The sequence below is a fragment of the Neopelma chrysocephalum genome, unplaced genomic scaffold (genome assembly GCF_003984885.1).
Source record: "Neopelma chrysocephalum unplaced genomic scaffold, ASM398488v2 Primary Assembly neopelma1_72, whole genome shotgun sequence".
In the NCBI taxonomy this organism is placed as follows: domain Eukaryota; kingdom Metazoa; phylum Chordata; class Aves; order Passeriformes; family Pipridae; genus Neopelma; species Neopelma chrysocephalum.
Window position 1 is genome coordinate 610,909 of NW_020897732.1, and position 16,416 is coordinate 627,324.

At 42.6% G+C, this 16,416-nt stretch overlaps 1 long non-coding RNA gene across 1 annotated transcript; it reads right to left on the reverse strand.

Annotated features, from left to right (window-relative positions):
- Nucleotides 1-14,860: 14,860 nt before the first annotated feature.
- Nucleotides 14,861-16,168, reverse strand: LOC113969295. The gene is made up of 3 exons (XR_003534816.1): nt 15,918-16,168; nt 15,653-15,760; nt 14,861-14,973 (listed from the first exon to the last, which is right to left on the reverse strand). It is a non-coding gene; the product is annotated as an uncharacterized LOC113969295 (long non-coding RNA).
- Nucleotides 16,169-16,416: the final 248 nt, after the last annotated feature.

Below are 16,416 nucleotides of genomic sequence, written 5' to 3' on the forward strand. Positions count from 1 at the left end.
AAAAGAGAGATAATGCCAGCAAAAGATTGGAGGAAACCATCAGTAAACAGGAATCTGAGATGAAATGTTCCCCTTACAGCATTTTTTTTTAATGTATGGTGCTTGTTCATCTCAACCAGCTGTCCCCAAATGATAAGTTGGTGTGGAATGGGCTGTCCTGCCCCAGCCCTTCAGGCTGGTTCCCCGAGTGGCTGCACAAGTTGCCTGGAGCAGTGATCTTGGTCTGTGACATCTCCACAGTAGGCTGAAGCTCACTGGCTGGAGAGTGCCCCTTTACAACTTAGGTTTACAACTGATATAATAGGCAGTCAGGAATTCCCTGAATTTATAATGTACCTCTGAAAAAGCAATTGTGGGGAAAATAAAAGAGGAATATGGGAATGGTCCCTTCGCAAAGCATTACATTGGGTGCAGTTTCTAAACATGAGCAGAGGATGAAAGAACAGGTGGGTTTTCACCTCTTCTGCTTGTAAATGAAATGAAAGAATGAGGCAGAGAGGAAAAGGTGATTAGGCTGGGTTTGTAGAGAAGACCATCCTTAGTAAATGTAGAGGGCCCTCCTTAGTTCACACCCATTTTACTGCTTTGTCTTGGACCAACTGTGCTCAATTAAACTAAAGAAAAACAGTCATAAAACAAACAAGAGAAAAACTGCAGTACAAAAATGATACTCAGCCTCCTGGAGCTCACTGCTCTAAGAAATATGAGCAGCTGCATAGAAGTGAAGGGAGTGACTTGCTATCACCTGGCAGTGGGGTCTCCTGATGCTTCCCCCTGGTGACCCCTACCCAAGAACCCTGCATTCACTTGAGGGGCACCTAAACTAGGTCCTGTTTGGACAGGATTGGGAACTACCCGGGCTTTTGGCTTTTCCAGCAGGAAAATTAATCTTTTCCTGTGAGTCATGAGAATGCAAAACATGAATAGGAAGAGCTAATACCTGTAAGTGCAGAGCTGCTTTATTTAAACGATCTCCTTCCAAGCCTGTGTCTGTTTCTTCAAACCAGATTGCATAACCAGCAGGGAAGGGGGATGAGTCTTTGGATGAAACATGGAGCTGCTTCCTTGCAAAGAACATTAGCTCTTTAATTCTTTAAGTCTCTGTTTATCTACATTTTTTTTGTATTTCACATAAGCTTTGAATTAGTTCCAAGACTCAGCTGAAACTGTCATATCTACCTAGTTCTGGGTACAGGCAAGTGCTTCTCTAGAGGAAGGAAATAATTTTGTTTGAAGGGAAAGCAAAATTAGGCTTAGATTGTAATAAATGTAGATAAATTTCTAACTAAATTTAAAAATTAAGTTTTACTACCTGGAAACTGGCTCGGAAATAACAGATTTTTGTTGAAACTTCTGATAATTAACCAGCCTTTTTAGAGAGGTTTTTCTGCTTCTGAATCTAGCTAAAAGGGCAGTGCAGAGCTGTATGAAAATGCAGAAAAGACCATGAAACAGATGGAACTTTCCAAAACTCTGCAACATTTCCTATTCTATTGAATTTTCAGTTCCATTTTTTCTTAATTTCTTATTTTATTTCTAAATGTCTTATTTTATCTGAAGAGTCTCTCAGCCCAAGGTGCTGGGCTTTCCAGTAGGTCCTGAAACTGTGACAGATGGGCTAAATGCCATGTCCGTAGAAAAGACTCCAGGATCTTGGTTTTGTGTAACTGAAAGTTCCAGCAAGTCCTTCATTGTCCTGAGCCAGCGCAGCTGAGCAGTTGCTTTTCATCCTGTACCTCACCTCATGCCATCCCAAGCAGCCCAAGGAACCTGTGCTCAGCAGCTGAGATGGGTCAGGGATAAGGATTTACTGAAAAAGCTAAGGAGCTTAGTGATAGAGCTGCATGTCAGGGGAGTTTCTTTAGCGTTGTTTGTGGGTTGTATTAGAAAAGTAACTTCAGGCTCTCCTATTTCAGCAGGCTTCTTCTTTCCCCTCCATTGAGACCCTTCACTTTCCCTGTTTTACTTTTTGCTGCTCCTCTTTGTTGTCATTAGTAAGGAACTGATCTCCTGGTTTCAAGTTTGGGATTGGTTTAATGGTATATTGATCAGCCACCCGTTAGTAAAATTCTAGTCCAAGGTTCAGCCACACAGATGAGCATGAAATTTGTTGACTTCAGTGGCATTTCTCTGATTTCAACATCTGAGGACCTCCCTCTAATTCCATTGAGCAAAAGCTAACGCATGCAAAGTTGTTGTTTTTTTTTTAAAAAACAAAACCCTTGCTGGCAAAGTGCATCTGTTTAACCAGCATTGGAAAAATGCAGTTATTGTGGACTTGGTCTCATAGTAACAGCAACAATAAAGCTGTGGTAAGAGCTTTGGGTTCACTGGCAACGTTGGAAACACAAGAAGCATATCCCATGCTCAAAGGAGCGCTCTACCTCCACCAGCACCCAGGTCCAGCAGCATTGCTGGTGAGGACTCACTGCCCTCAGCAGGGGTGGGTAATGGAGCTGTGGGATGCAGATGTGCATGGCTGGCCTGAGCAAGGGTGAGGAGCTCTGGCCCAGGAGCAGATGGAGATAGCATGGAACAATGCGACTGGCAGTCGGGCCGTTCCTCACAGAGGCTCTCACAATGCAGCCCCACCGCCCCAGCACTGCTTATTGTTCTCCTTTGGTCGAGGCCTCTCTTCAATTAGCGAGCAAAAATCCCTTCCCCTTCTCCAGTGCCGGCTCGGCACTATCACACTGGTCCTTGCATAACCACAGTGGTTTGACACAACACAGCTCCGACTGCGAGCTGTGCTGCACATTTATGTGAGCTTCCTTGGAAAGGGCCTGCGGACATCTGGTCTGAATCTCCCTCCCATTCACATCCACGGCCCCTGTCACTTCCCAAGAGACTATAAATAACTCCCGGGGTTGATACTGCATGCAAAGCTGGTCCTTGTGGACTGGCTTGTCCCTTCCCTCAATGACTGGTGGGGACAGCAGCGAGTGTGCTTCTCCAGCAAGGCACGGGCAATGGAGGGCAGCCAAGGAAGTGCATTGTTCCTCTCTGCAGGGCACTGATAGATGTCTCCTCTTCCTTTCCACCCTGGTGGCAGGAGGAACCAGCCCGTGATTTCTCATGCAGACATGTAGTATCAGACTTGGGGACAGCTGTTGCTGCTTCAGGTCCAATTTACCCAGCAGGATCCTGATTGATGCCTGTGGCAGAAAATGCTTCTCTATATAGATTTTTTTGTGGGAGAGGCTCTGTTGGACCTAGATAGACAGGACAAATACAGGGCTTGGCTTTCTCAAGCCAATCCATTGCACTTTTAATTGCCTATCAGTCAGTGACAGGCTGTCTCATTTGTCAAAGGAAACCTAGAGGAGAATGTGTTAACTCCTCTCCTCCTTCTTTTTGTGGTTTTGTGGGAAGACTGAAGGAAAGTTAGGTCAGAGAAGCACATTGTTTAACATTCGTATTAGGATGCGTGGCTTCTGTTGTAATGTTGTCAGCCCTGTGGCTGGAGGATCTCACATTTCCTGGATGTGAAACTACATCTAAGCATTACAAAACTTGGTTTGTCCCCTCTTCCCTTTTCCTCTTGCCCCATCTCCCGTGGATTGCAGTAAAAGCTAATGAGAAAGAGATGGCGTGTACCAGGATCCTTTCTAACAAAGGGGAAAAAGGCCACTGAGGCCAGGTGCAGGTTGTGTCCTGGTGCCAGCAAACCCTGTGCCAGCAAGGAGAAACAGGCTAGATTCTTGAGAGGGGAAGGACAGGAGACAGCAGGGAGGAGAGAGAGTGAAACACCACCTCTGATTTTGTGCTTACCCTTCAGGAGCGGGGAGTTGGCACACCTGACAACAGGGCTGAATGAGAACAAGAAGGGCTACTGAAAGTCGTCAGATTTGTTGCCCTTCCTCCCTTTCAAAGGCGGTTTCAGCCCCCCTGAGACTTCGTCCTGAGTGCAAACTGCTTGAAACTGTTGCTCTGCTCCATCACATGGACTAGTCCTGAGGTCTCCTTTGGGTGATGTTTTTCTGATGGAGGGCACTTCCAGTGCTTCACTTGTTTCTGTTAGTCAAACAATGACTTTCAACAGTCAAATAATGACAATTTCCTCTTCCACAGTTAACACTCTGAGGTGCAGGTTCAAAATCCATTGTCTTGAGGAAAACCTCCCAGACTGAAAACTTTTTCGGTCAGACTTACAGAGTGTGAGAAGTCATCCTTGCAGAGTGATGGAGGCTGCCACCACAGGGTTTCCCTCACCCCCCTCCCTATTCCCCAGCAACTGCTCTGTGTCTTTGATACAAAGAAATGTTTAGTAAACTTAAAAGAAATATTCAGAAATTTCTGTGCAGAGAGATTAAAGCTCAGGGCTTTATAGTGAATAAAGTGCAATTCATTTGAGCTCTGGTTCTGGCCAAGGAGAAACTGTGCTGTTGTGAAGACTGTGGTCAGGCCAGGTCAGATTAATGTCATTTAAAAGCATCATGGGGATGCTATACCCTCAGTGTTTGGCATGTGGATAAATTGTGTCACCAGTTTAATCTTCATAATAAGTACACATTTGTTCTCAAAAAAGATCAGTGGCTGGCTGGTGGCATGGCAACAGCCCATGACACTGCCATATAGGAGACTGGGGTTTGGGGGAGGTGAAGGGGAATGTTGCCACTAGGAAATTAAAAATTAGAACTAGAGCCTACTTAGCAAATGTCTGACTATGCCCTTGTAACAACACCACAGTGCATCACAAGGAAAGAGTTCTTACTTAAATGTCAAATAGCAAATTTTTTTTCCCGATGTGTTTTATAGGTCAATGGAAAAAATCTGGCAGCTAGAAGATTTTTTTTAATCTATTTTTTTGTTGTTGTTATTGAAACCAATTTTTTTTGAAATAGGAATGTACTGTGTTCAGTGATTCTTCTGAAAAAACAGAAGGTGTTTCCACCCCATGCTGCATTTGTGTACATAGTTTCTCACCACAGAAGAAGGCTGAAGAGAGTGGACACATCCAGGATATGGATTCTGCTCTCCTGGATGAATGGAGAAGCTTGTTATGCTTCTCTTAATCTACTCATGGCAAATGCTATGTTTTGATTTAAATATTACTTCCCTAGTTCTCATGCCACTCATCTTCTTTCTCAGCCTCTGTGTTGCTAGATGATACAAGTGCTTCTCATCTCCCCTTGTAAGATGTTCCCCAGTTTTTCTCTCATTCTAGTAGCCTTCCTCTTCAGCATGCAGTAATCCAGCCCAAATCCTGTGCACACTGGGGTACGTCCACCTCGGAAGACTAAACAGAGTAAGGGATTAGGCCAAACATACCCACACATGATTTACTGTCCTTGTGGCTTTTGTGTGTATTAATTTTCACCCTCCCAGGCAGTACTTGGGCTTGGTTTTGGAGCTAGAAAATGCTGGGGACCATTCCTAGAGGCAATTTGAGTTTGACTCTTTTGAAAAGGTGGGAGGGTTTAGAGGTTTGAGCATGCTCTGTGCCACACTGCATGACCTCCAAGCCAGAGAGCACACACAGAGCCTTGGTGACCAAAACTGGTCGTGGTCTTCTTGAAGAGGTTCTGCCAGTGCCTGGCATTTATTGATTTCAGAAATACTTTCCTTCCTGTAGTGGAAATACTTTACTTCATTCTAAGTGACATTTACCTCTCCCAGTGATTAGGCCACATTGCTGGATACATGACTAACACAAGCTGCTACTCATGATTTCTTAAGTGCACACCCTTTTACCTTAAATAGTCAAATTTCCCTCCATGTCTGTTGTTTCTGAAGACTATTTGGCTCTTTTTAGGTAAAATTCTGCTACTTATCAGTATGGACAAAGATCCCCAATCTCAGTCATCAGAAAGTTTCATTAGACACCCTTTTGTGCCAAAATGGTTAAAGAAATAAAAAGGATTGATACTGACTCTTGTGAAACTCTGCTAGTGATTTCCTTCCTTTCAGCTCAAACCATTGTCACCTCCCCTTTAGCCAATTCCTTAACTACTTTGCAATTCTTATCTTAATCCTCACTTTCTCTACTTGAACTAATAGTTTCCATCTGGCAGAGTATCAAATGCTTTATTCTAGTCCAGATAAATGACATCTTCCCATACTTCCTTTGTCTGTAAAATCAGATAAGAATATTCTGGTAGACAGGCAGAAACTGCTTTTGTTAGGGTTATGTTGCATTTTCTTCCAGTTTTAGTTTGTTTCTATGTTTCAAGTTTTTCCTTCCCTCAAAAAACTTCCAAACCAGTGATTTACTTCATAGAGCCTGAAATACATTTATAGCACACACAACCTTTTTTGTAGCCTGCAAGAGGACAGCTTTGCAACCCAGGTTGTCTCAAATTAGAGGCAATGAAAATCTGCTGCCCAAGTCCCACCCCAGCATTACTAAGGCCAGGATGTTGATTTCCATATGCCTGAAACATATCTCATTGCTTCTATTCAGCCTGTACGCTCACTACAGAATGAATTTTGGTTTGTGTTTCCATCTTGACAGTTCTTCCTAGGGGCACGTGAAGGGCTTGTTGTCTGTGAGTGAACATCAAGAACTAGTAATGCAAGGCCCAGAATACCACCCACTAATCACTTCTGTACCTCATCATATTTTCTAAGTTAGGCAGAGCAAATTAGACTGTTACGCTTGTATCTTCCCTCAGACTGTCCACAGAGCAGATTTCAGCTAATGTGGGGAAATGTGGAGGCACACACACGTGCCACCAAGCCACCAACACAACCTGACACCGGCGAGTTTGTAGAACCTGTGCTAACTTTTCTATGGACACATCTTTCAGATAATCAGCATAAATAAACATGAATTGGCTTTTAATTTACTTCCTTGGATCAAGTTCAGTGCAATGATAAAGCACAGTGAATATACGGGTTTGGTGGGATATGTCTGCTTGCACTACCTTCCCAGCTTCAGGTATGATGTATGTATCTGCTTTTGGCACACAGGATGTAAAAATTATTGTGGCTTAAAATACGTGATCTAACAAATGTCACTGTAAATTAAAGCAACCACAGTGGAAAAGATGTAAACATATTCCATGATTTTTACATGCCTCTAACAGCTATCTCCAGCAGTGAAGAGAAGATTCCCTGTGGGTAGATGAAGTTTACACTCAGGGGTTAAGAACAGTAATTAAAACTCTGTAAGTATACTCATTAATTTTCAGTTTCTGACCTGAGGAAACATGCTGCCAATAACAACTAAACTAATACTACTTCAGTTACCTCTCTGTTTTCTCTCTTCTGAAGAGATTGGGGCACTAAAGATGTGCTAAGCCAGCTTTCCTTGTACTGTTTATTGTCCTTTTTGCTGTCTTGGTTCTTTTCATTTTTAATTATGAAAGTAGAACTCCTTCCAGCTAAGGGTCTGTGAACCTGGGGAGAGAGTGGGGATGCTGCAGGTCCCCTCTGCTCGATCTACAAAAGGCTACAAAGGAAAACAAGTTTGTGGGTGCAACACAGTGATGTCCCTATGTGAAATTTCTAAAAGGGTCTGCTCCTCCTTTATAACCTTCTAGGGGCTCTCAGGCGGAAAAGGGACTGTGAACTCTAGCTCAAGAGTAAGGCTTTTTTCACAGAGCTCTCAGCTCCTTTCTCTGTGCTTATTTATTTATACAATCTCCCTTATCTTTTCTTGTGTGCCTTGCCATTTCCTTAAGCTCACATCTCTGCTTCTTGACCTATTCAACTTCTTTCTTTCATGACGTCAGTGCATTTTCACAGCCTCCTTCAGCCTGTCCTAGAATAAAGCCCAAGTTTTCTCCTGCACGCTTTCTGGGTGATTTCCTGTGTGCGTGTGTGTGTGTTTGTTCTGTTTTGGTTTCAAGAAGGAAAGGAGATGGTTTTAATAGGTCATGTAGACGCACTGGGAAGCAGGGCTCAGAACCCCCATTGAAGGACCTGTGCCCCAAAGGAGCCTCCTACTCTGGCTAGCTCTGGGCCACCCCACTCCTGCTGCAGTGCTACTGGATATCCACTGTGTGGATATATGTGGTGTTGTACACATGTGAGCACATTTGTCATACATACCTAAGTCTCAAGAATGGGACAGCAAAAGCTCTGAGCTATTCCCTCACCTTGCAGCACCTGCGTCTCAGGAATCCGTGGAGTGCCAGTGCCTCGCTCCAGGCTGGTGCAGCAGACCAGGAGGGATGCTATGGCTCTGTGCTGCATCTGAGATGTCTGAAAGTGCTGCAGCCCATGCCTATCCAGTGACTACAGATGTATATGTACCTTTTACGTGACCCTGACAGACTGGTTGCCCACTCCCAGCCACTTGGGCTGATGCATGGAGAACTGATGCTCTGGAGTGAGGCTTGGTTCATGAGGCATTTGGGGGAGCCAGGACAAACACTAGGCATTTTATTGACATGCTTTATTGTTATTTAAATCTGAAAGCATGCACACGTCTTGATTTTAATTATTTAAATCCACCTAAAGAGACAGCAGGATTTTGACTTCTCGCCTTATACCATGTGCTTCATAGAGCATGGCAAATTCTTGACTGTCCATCCAGATGGTATGCAACTCCCATCCCCCAAACAAAGTCCAGCAGCATTAATATTTTAGTACTTAATTTTTCTTTTAGCAATTTAGGTCTGCCATACAAACTGCTTGCTTTGATCACTTGGAAAAAAATACTGATAAAATAAATTAAAGGAGAAGTCTTGACTTAAGTTTAAAAACAACTTCCTTCTCATTAGGCTTTCCACAGGAACCATGTATCATATTTATTTAAGCGTCGAAGAAAATATTTAGCCTATCCACAAAGGTTAAATAATCAGCTGATAAGATTTGTAGCTAAAGTATGTTTAAATGTACTCATTAAACATAGTATGTGTTAGGTAATTTTTCAAAAGCTCTGCTGCTACATGTAAACCATTAGGAAGTGGAAAGGAAAAAGTCAAAAGGAACGAAAGCATTCCTTGTGAACAAATACAGTTGTGCATTGTATAGACTGCAGCTAGTGAGAGTCAAAAAGTCAGAATAACAAGACCCAGAAGAAGGCTATAATGATACAATTTATTCTTCAGCAGAAACCAAGAGAACTAACCCCTGCATTTTGCTCCAAAAAAAGGACTACATGTTTTGGCTCACCTTGTAATTTATGCCTATAATAATTGGAGAGGGATGGTTGAATGTAACTTATAAAAAGCTCAAAGCCTGTGGAAACAAACATTTCTTGCTGAGCTGAACTTACTTTCCAGCTCTGTCAGAGAAAGTATTTTTTTGTCTGATTGGTTTTACTGTTACACAGAACTATTCCATACTAGGTTTGGGTAGAAGTAAAAAGTTATTTTTGTTTTATAAATAAAAAGATGACCTTTTAGAAACTGACTGTTTGGAGTTTGCTTTCTATAATATTCTTTTCCTGATTTGAGGTTCCACTTTAAGTAGAAGCCAAAAATGTCAATTACTTTTGCTGAAAGCATGGGACAAAAAAAGATGTCTTTTTGCTTAAACAACCCTTTTCCTTTGAAGACTCCCAGCAAGGCCTTTGTGATGATGTGAATGACATCTCTGGGCAAACAAATGAGAGAGTGAAAAGACACTTTTTTTATAGACACTGCAAACTTGAGAACTAAGATCATAAGAGGGAGCAGAAGACATCTGGAGGGGTCTGCATTAAAGATCAGATTCTGCTGCTTTTATTCACAAATGGTCTTGCTCTTTGGGTGATCCTGCTCATTCCTTTAGGACTATGCCTGATGGTGGACAGTAACTTGCAGTGGGACCAGCCAAGGGTTAAGTTGCTGCTCCATAAGTATGTGGTGGGATAAGATGATGGAACGTTTTAGTAAGAATTAAGGGATCAATCATGTATAAAGAAAACAAGAGCTTGATCTGCTCTTTGTGCTCCAGTTCAAGAGTTATCGCGGAGGTGCCTATTTTTCTACTTTGGGGTAGATATGAGAGAGGAACAGCCTCCCTCTCCTTTGGAAATACTTGAGTCTTATGCCAGAACCCTTTTTTCTTCCTCCTTTTTTTTTTTTTTTGCCATGCAAACAACTGCATTTATTGTGTCACCAAAACCCAAACTTCCTTGATCACGTTACAGTGCACTTCTGGTCTTATGGCAAAATATGCATGTGCAATAGGTTACATGTGTGAGGTCTTATTGCTGGGTACACTATGTCTAAATATGTGCTGAGGAATGAAAGCAAGTTGCTTTCTCTCACCTGTGTAGAGTGCTAGGAGACACCTGCTTTGTTGTTGTTGTTGTTTCATGACTGCATGTCTGTTAGAGGGTCAGGGTTTTTGGAAGAAAGGATGATATGGAGTGGGCTGTGGCCTTGGTGCAGCATAAAAGGACAGTCCCAGGCTACAGGCAGATGGACACCACTGGACAAGGCTCTGCCAGTAATGTCTGAAAGGAATTAATTCATCTGTCCTGAGAAAATTGTAACTCTATCCAGAACGTGATGAGACATGCAGGCAGCATGGGATGATTGTCACTGGACCTCTGCAGTACTACTGTGTCTGTTTTGTTCAGTGCAGGACGGAGGAGGTGCTCATGGATCACCTTTGTCCGTGAGCCTAGTAAGATAACATCACCATAGCACAGTTCAATGACCCCTTTTACTGCATGGTTGTGGAGCTGCATGTGGACTTTTTTTTTTAAGAGCAGAAGTATTTCTTCAACTCATGGGTTTTGTTTGCTTTTGAAAATCGTTATCTATCAGCCTTGGTGACCTTTTTTTTCAACAACGCAGCAGTGTTGTGACATTACTCAGAAAACCATTTGGAAAAGCTGGTGGGACAAGTGCTGCCTGTGCCCACGCTCTGACACAGCTGCTCCTCAAGGATTTCACCAGCACTTGTAGGCCCTCTGCAGAGAAAAAGAGTTAATGGGAAGGTTTCATAATATTTTACAGCACAGGAATCGATCATGGTAAACTGGCTGTCGCGTGAACTGCTTCCTCACCCAGCCTTTAATGACCTTCAGACCCACTCTGAATCACAGGTCATAAATGCTTAAGTGCCCTGGCAGCTCTCGGGCATTGGAGGGCCCCCAACATACTCACGGCAGAATAACAGGGAAATACATATACACAATATGCACACACACGCATAAATAAATGACATTTTAAATATGAAGTATAGATCACAGGTTTGCAAAAAAGTGGTTAGAACTGGATTGGTTGACGTGAAAGGGGCTATGCCCTTCTAATGCTAATCTAATTGTCATGTGTTTCCTGGGAAAATGTGTTCAGTTCAATAGCTGAATGATTTGGATTTGGCTCTGCACAAAATTTTGTCTTTTCATCAGAAGATTAAAAGGTTTTTTAACCATAAACTCTGCATTTTTCAGGGCAGCCAAGCTATTAGGTTTTCAAGAGTTCAGATTTTTGTCAAAAGCTCAAACACTTCAGGAAAAAGCAGAAACATGGCAAAAAAGTTCAGTTTTGTTGAAGAAAACTTTTCACTGGTAAAAAGGCAAGACAAAAATCTCCACACAACCTTACACTATTTATAGGCTATGACATGGTGTAAGACATTTAAATGTTATTTCACTCCATTGATTGCTGTTTCATGGACGCCTACCGCAGAAAAAGAAAACTATTTAGAATTATTTTCTGTCCAAACTCTTTGGACAGACCCAGTGAGACACCTGAACACATGCTTAACATCTTGGCACGGAACTGTGCCATTGACTTTAGTGGTGTAGCTCATGTGCTTAGGCTTAAGTGTGTGCTGGAAAACAGAGATTAGAGTGACTGAGTTCAGAAGGCAGCAATGAAAAGGCCCCTGTATTTGCAGTCAAACCTGAAGTGGAGCACAGGGGCTGAAACAATACTACTAGGAAGAGTTTTGGGGTTTTTTTAACTTATTTTTTTCACCTGGCTTGTGTGGTGACACGGTTGCCATCTCTGGCCTGCAGAACAAAGTCAGCTTCCTAAATCTGCAAAATTCCACTGTGCATTTCAGAGAAAGTGAAGTGTTAAATGAGAAATTACAGTGAATATCCCCCCCTCCCTTTCCTCCACTTTCTCCTCTGTTCCTTTTGACATCTGAGAAGACCAACCACAACTGCATACCATTTATAGATTTGCCTGATTAAAAACAGTTTTCCCTATAGGTCACATCATGTAGAAGACACAAGGTTTTTGTCAAGAGACCCGCTACTGGCAGAAACTGTTTTGCTGCTAGTAAGAAATTAGTAACTAGATCCATGTCCTGTTTTTTATGCCAGCTTTATAATTATACTATTTCAGTGGTAAGCCAGACATTTGGGCCAAGGGTAATTTAGAAATTCTAGATCTCTATTCAGTTTTGCTTTTTATGTTCATCTTTAGTGCAGCTATGTCTCCTTGCAACATATAATCTTCCTGCATTTTCCTCCCTTACTATGGTTTCTGTGACCCACGGTCATAATGTAACAAATGCATTTTATTCAGCACAGCTCTGTGAAAGCAAAGGAAACAATTATTGGCTTTAAACAGCCTTATTTTCTTGTTCTTTATGTTTCTGTCCTCAGATAATTATGCATAGCTTACACTGTTCTGTATGACTGGTGGGTCAGGATTTGTCCCTTCAGTTCAGAAATGCTTTTGCTTTCCTGTCATTTCTGTCATTTCAAAAGCTCTGTGGAGCCTATCTGACTTTCTTGAATGCAGTTTTTTATAACCTATGAGACTGTGGTTGGCTGAGTTATCCTTCTGGTGTGGTAATGGTCTCTGCAGTCTTTACTCAGACTGTGATTACACAAAGTATATATTTGTCTTTTTCAGCTTATATATGCTGTGAACCTCCTGAGCTAATGGTATCTCTGAGATGTGGTTTTTGGAGCACTAGTGTGTCCATTATGTTTTGTTTCCTTTCTACAGTGAAACATACAGCCAAAAATACAACTTGTCCATTTCCTTCAGCACAAGATTTCCCCTCTCTGCTCTCTATCATATTCTTGTTCCTTTGCTTATGCTGTATGCTTTTTTTGTTTGGTTGGGTTTTTTTGTTTCATTTTGGTTTTGGGTTTTTTTTTCGTTTGTTTTATGTTCTTTGAACCTCTGTAAAATAGATTCTGACAAGCCTATATTTCAGGTGAGAGCCTTCCAAACCTCATGGATTTCAGATGAACCATTTCTCCCGTTGCCTATGATGAACTGAAGATACATTCATTGCTGACCAAATTTCTTTGTGGCCTACCTGGAAGCCCCAGCTCCCACCAGCTCAAATGTGTCACCACAGCTGAACATCATAACCACTTCCCATGTTGAATACTGATTTTATTGATGAAGCTCCCAAATAACTACCCTGAGCCTTCTCATTTTCAACCATCTTTCTGTTTCTGTTGGGCATGATAGTCCTGGAGGAGTATGCAGAGCACTATACAAATAGTCATGGGTGTATAGTATTCCAGGGTGATAAGGATGAGAAAATACAAAGTCAGGTGAGGTGACTTGTGTCCCCAGCCCTCTGCAGAGAGTCATGTTTTGGGTACACAGTTCCTTGCACCATGGCTCAGTGTCAGGGCAGGTGGTGCCTTCTCCCCAGACAGATGTTTCCTATTTCAGGATTCTCAACATTAAGGCTTTTTTGATTGTCTTTTCACATCCAGATTTAGTTTTTGTTCCAGATAAAACATAACTAACCATTTTCATAAGTTATTTAGTGCCACTGATGGGATCTCTCTGTGAGTGGGAGTGTATGTGCCCATGTGTGTGTTTGGGTGTGTAACTGTAGGATTTGTATCAGGAGTGTGCTTGGCACATGGGCATGGAATAAATCTTGCAGTAATTTTCACCACAGGAATTGGTGAATGAATTACTTCCTTTTGTCTGTGGCTAAATGTATATGCAAATCGTATTTGACAAACCGGTCTTGAAATATACCTCTTACATGGCAGCTCTTCTGTCTGCCTCTTCTTCCTCCTGTCATGCAAATGGTTCCAGTATTTCCACACCTCACAACATGGGGACACATAAAGCAGAGACAACCGAGAATAAAGTCTTTAGCAATTTTCTGTTGCACCCTCTCTATCACAGCCCCCAGCTGGTCCAGCTTTCCACTTCTCTCCTTTCAAGAAAAGAGGTTAATGGTTACTCATCCTTTCTGCAAATTGATCTGTTTACTGGGACTCAGTGGCATTTTCCTGTCTTCCACGTTCATCTGAGCTACCAGATAGTCACATGGTGAATCGTCTGCACGAGGGGGGCTCTACAGAGAACCGAGCATCTGTCCCTGGACTGCACTCCCCATGAAAGGAGTTGCATTGAGACACAAAGGAGTGGTCTCCTTGGCAGAGCTCCTGCAGAGTCCAGCCCAGGAAGGTCTGTGTTTACTAGAAGTGTTTGCTCAGAAGAGATTACCACCCCAGCTCCAGGGAAGATTTTTCAAATAACCTGGGATATTGTCCCCAGACTGAACTTCTGGGGTGTTGCCCGTCACCAGGTTATTGCTTCTGTTTATACATTTAATTCTTCTGGCTCCTAGCTAATAGACAATAAAGTCCACTGTGCACTATCCGCTGCCTACAGGTTTCCATTTGCAGCATGCTCCTTTTGCTCCTAAGTACCTGGTGTCAGTATTTTGGCATGTCTCCCTTCCCGAGAGGTGGGTTGGTGGAGGGGAACCAAACCACTGCTTTTTCAGCTACACATTGCTCAGTTTACATGAGCCTTCATATCAGCTTCAAATTATTTATTCAGGCCTGCACTTAGATTTTCAATGCCTGATTTCTTTTTCCAGAATAACTCCAGTGCTTTAGATAATAATAAGCCCCAATGCACAGAAAAGCTCTTTCTCTTTCATACAGTTAGGATGATAGTGGACAGTTTGTTTTACTTTTGCTTCAGAGAGATGTTAACATGAGGGGTGTTCTGGCAGAGGTAAGCAGGAGGGGAGTCCATCCCTTTAATTCCATGGCATTTTAGGATAAGTTTGATTTCTCGGGGGAAAAACCATTATATGCATGCTCCATAAGCATTGAGTCAACGAGAAGGCTGGAACCAGCAGAGATCTGACTCCTCCATTACAGCCTGAAATTCTTTTCTCACAGAGGAATTTCTGTCAGAGACATAAGTAAAGAATATCTGTATGAACATTTTTTTTTTAATTTTTAGTGCCATTTAGGTTGTTATCATCTGGACTAGTTTCATCCCTCCAGGGTATGAGCTCTGTTCTAGCATCAGAAAAAGTAATAGATTGTAAGATACAAAAGCTGTGCTATGTGTGTTGGCTACAAAGCTGGGGATATAGTGTGATCCAAGGAAACACAACTTCCAAATTTTTTGCCACTTCTAGATAATTTGAGTAGGCTGAGTTGGGAAACTGCCTGAGCCATTAACTGATATCCAAACTCTGATGATGTGACACAGAGAGGCTGAAACTTCCAGTATGTAATTTCCCATTAGTCTTTCTTTTCTGCTGTTCTTTTTTATCCTAATTTTTACTGAACTTCCCCACCCATCACAAAATGTAAACAGAGTTAAGCATCTGATTTGACCTGAGCAGCTCTGCTCTGCCTTTTCAACTCCGGACTGATCAAACCAAATCTGCAATCTCTGGCACAGGACCACAGAGGCTGTCCAGGGTCTGAGGAGCTGCAGTAACTGCTGTCAAGTGTTTGTCCGACCTCTGCAATTTTACCCCTCCCCTTCTCATAAGGACATGTACTCTGAGATCAAAGACCCTTCAGCATTTTTATGGGAAGTCAGCTAGAGGCATGAAGGCTAATTGGGAATACCATGAAAGCTCTGGACGCTTTGTGGAGAACTGGTCATCTGCCTCTGCAAAAATGTGTCTGTCTGTGCCCATGAATCCTTCTCCTCCTCTTCAACATTTTCCAGAATCCCTGCTTAATATAGGACTGCTTTTCAACAAAACTATGATAAGGTTTCTCTGATAGCATCATTAGGCTGCAGTTTGGAAAGAGCCAAATTAGGAGAAGGGATAAGAAAGCACATCACTGCTGTAAGGCACAGCTGTGTTACTGTGTCCTCCTTGCTCACCCTCTCCATTATACTTTGCAACAGGGACTGGTGGTGCTTCTTGTCTTGGGAAGGGCAGCCCTCCGCCCTGGTAGCAGGGTACCTCGCTACTGCCACCTTTGCTCCCAAGTGTGATGGAGCCACAGTCATGTCCCACAGAGGTAACAGTGGGGCTAGGGGGCTTGCGTCCCAGTGGAGATGCACCCAGGGCTAGGAAATGATAAAGTGGGCTAGTTCAAAGGAAGGGAAAGGTAAAGCAGACCATGGCCTCTCCCAGCATGGAGTTTGGCTGCTGAACTATGACTTTATCATCGCTCAACTCCAGGGACAGTTTCGGTGTCTGCTTCAGGTGAACTGCAGCAGTTATAGATGGAGCCATAAATCAAGGCTGCTCCAAGAACAGCTACAGAACACTGTATTCCTCCCATAATCCTCCCAGATGTCTTTCAGACCCCAGGAAACTCAATGAAAGAATTTATGACTATTACTCCTAGTTCTTTCACTATAAAGGAAAAAAATT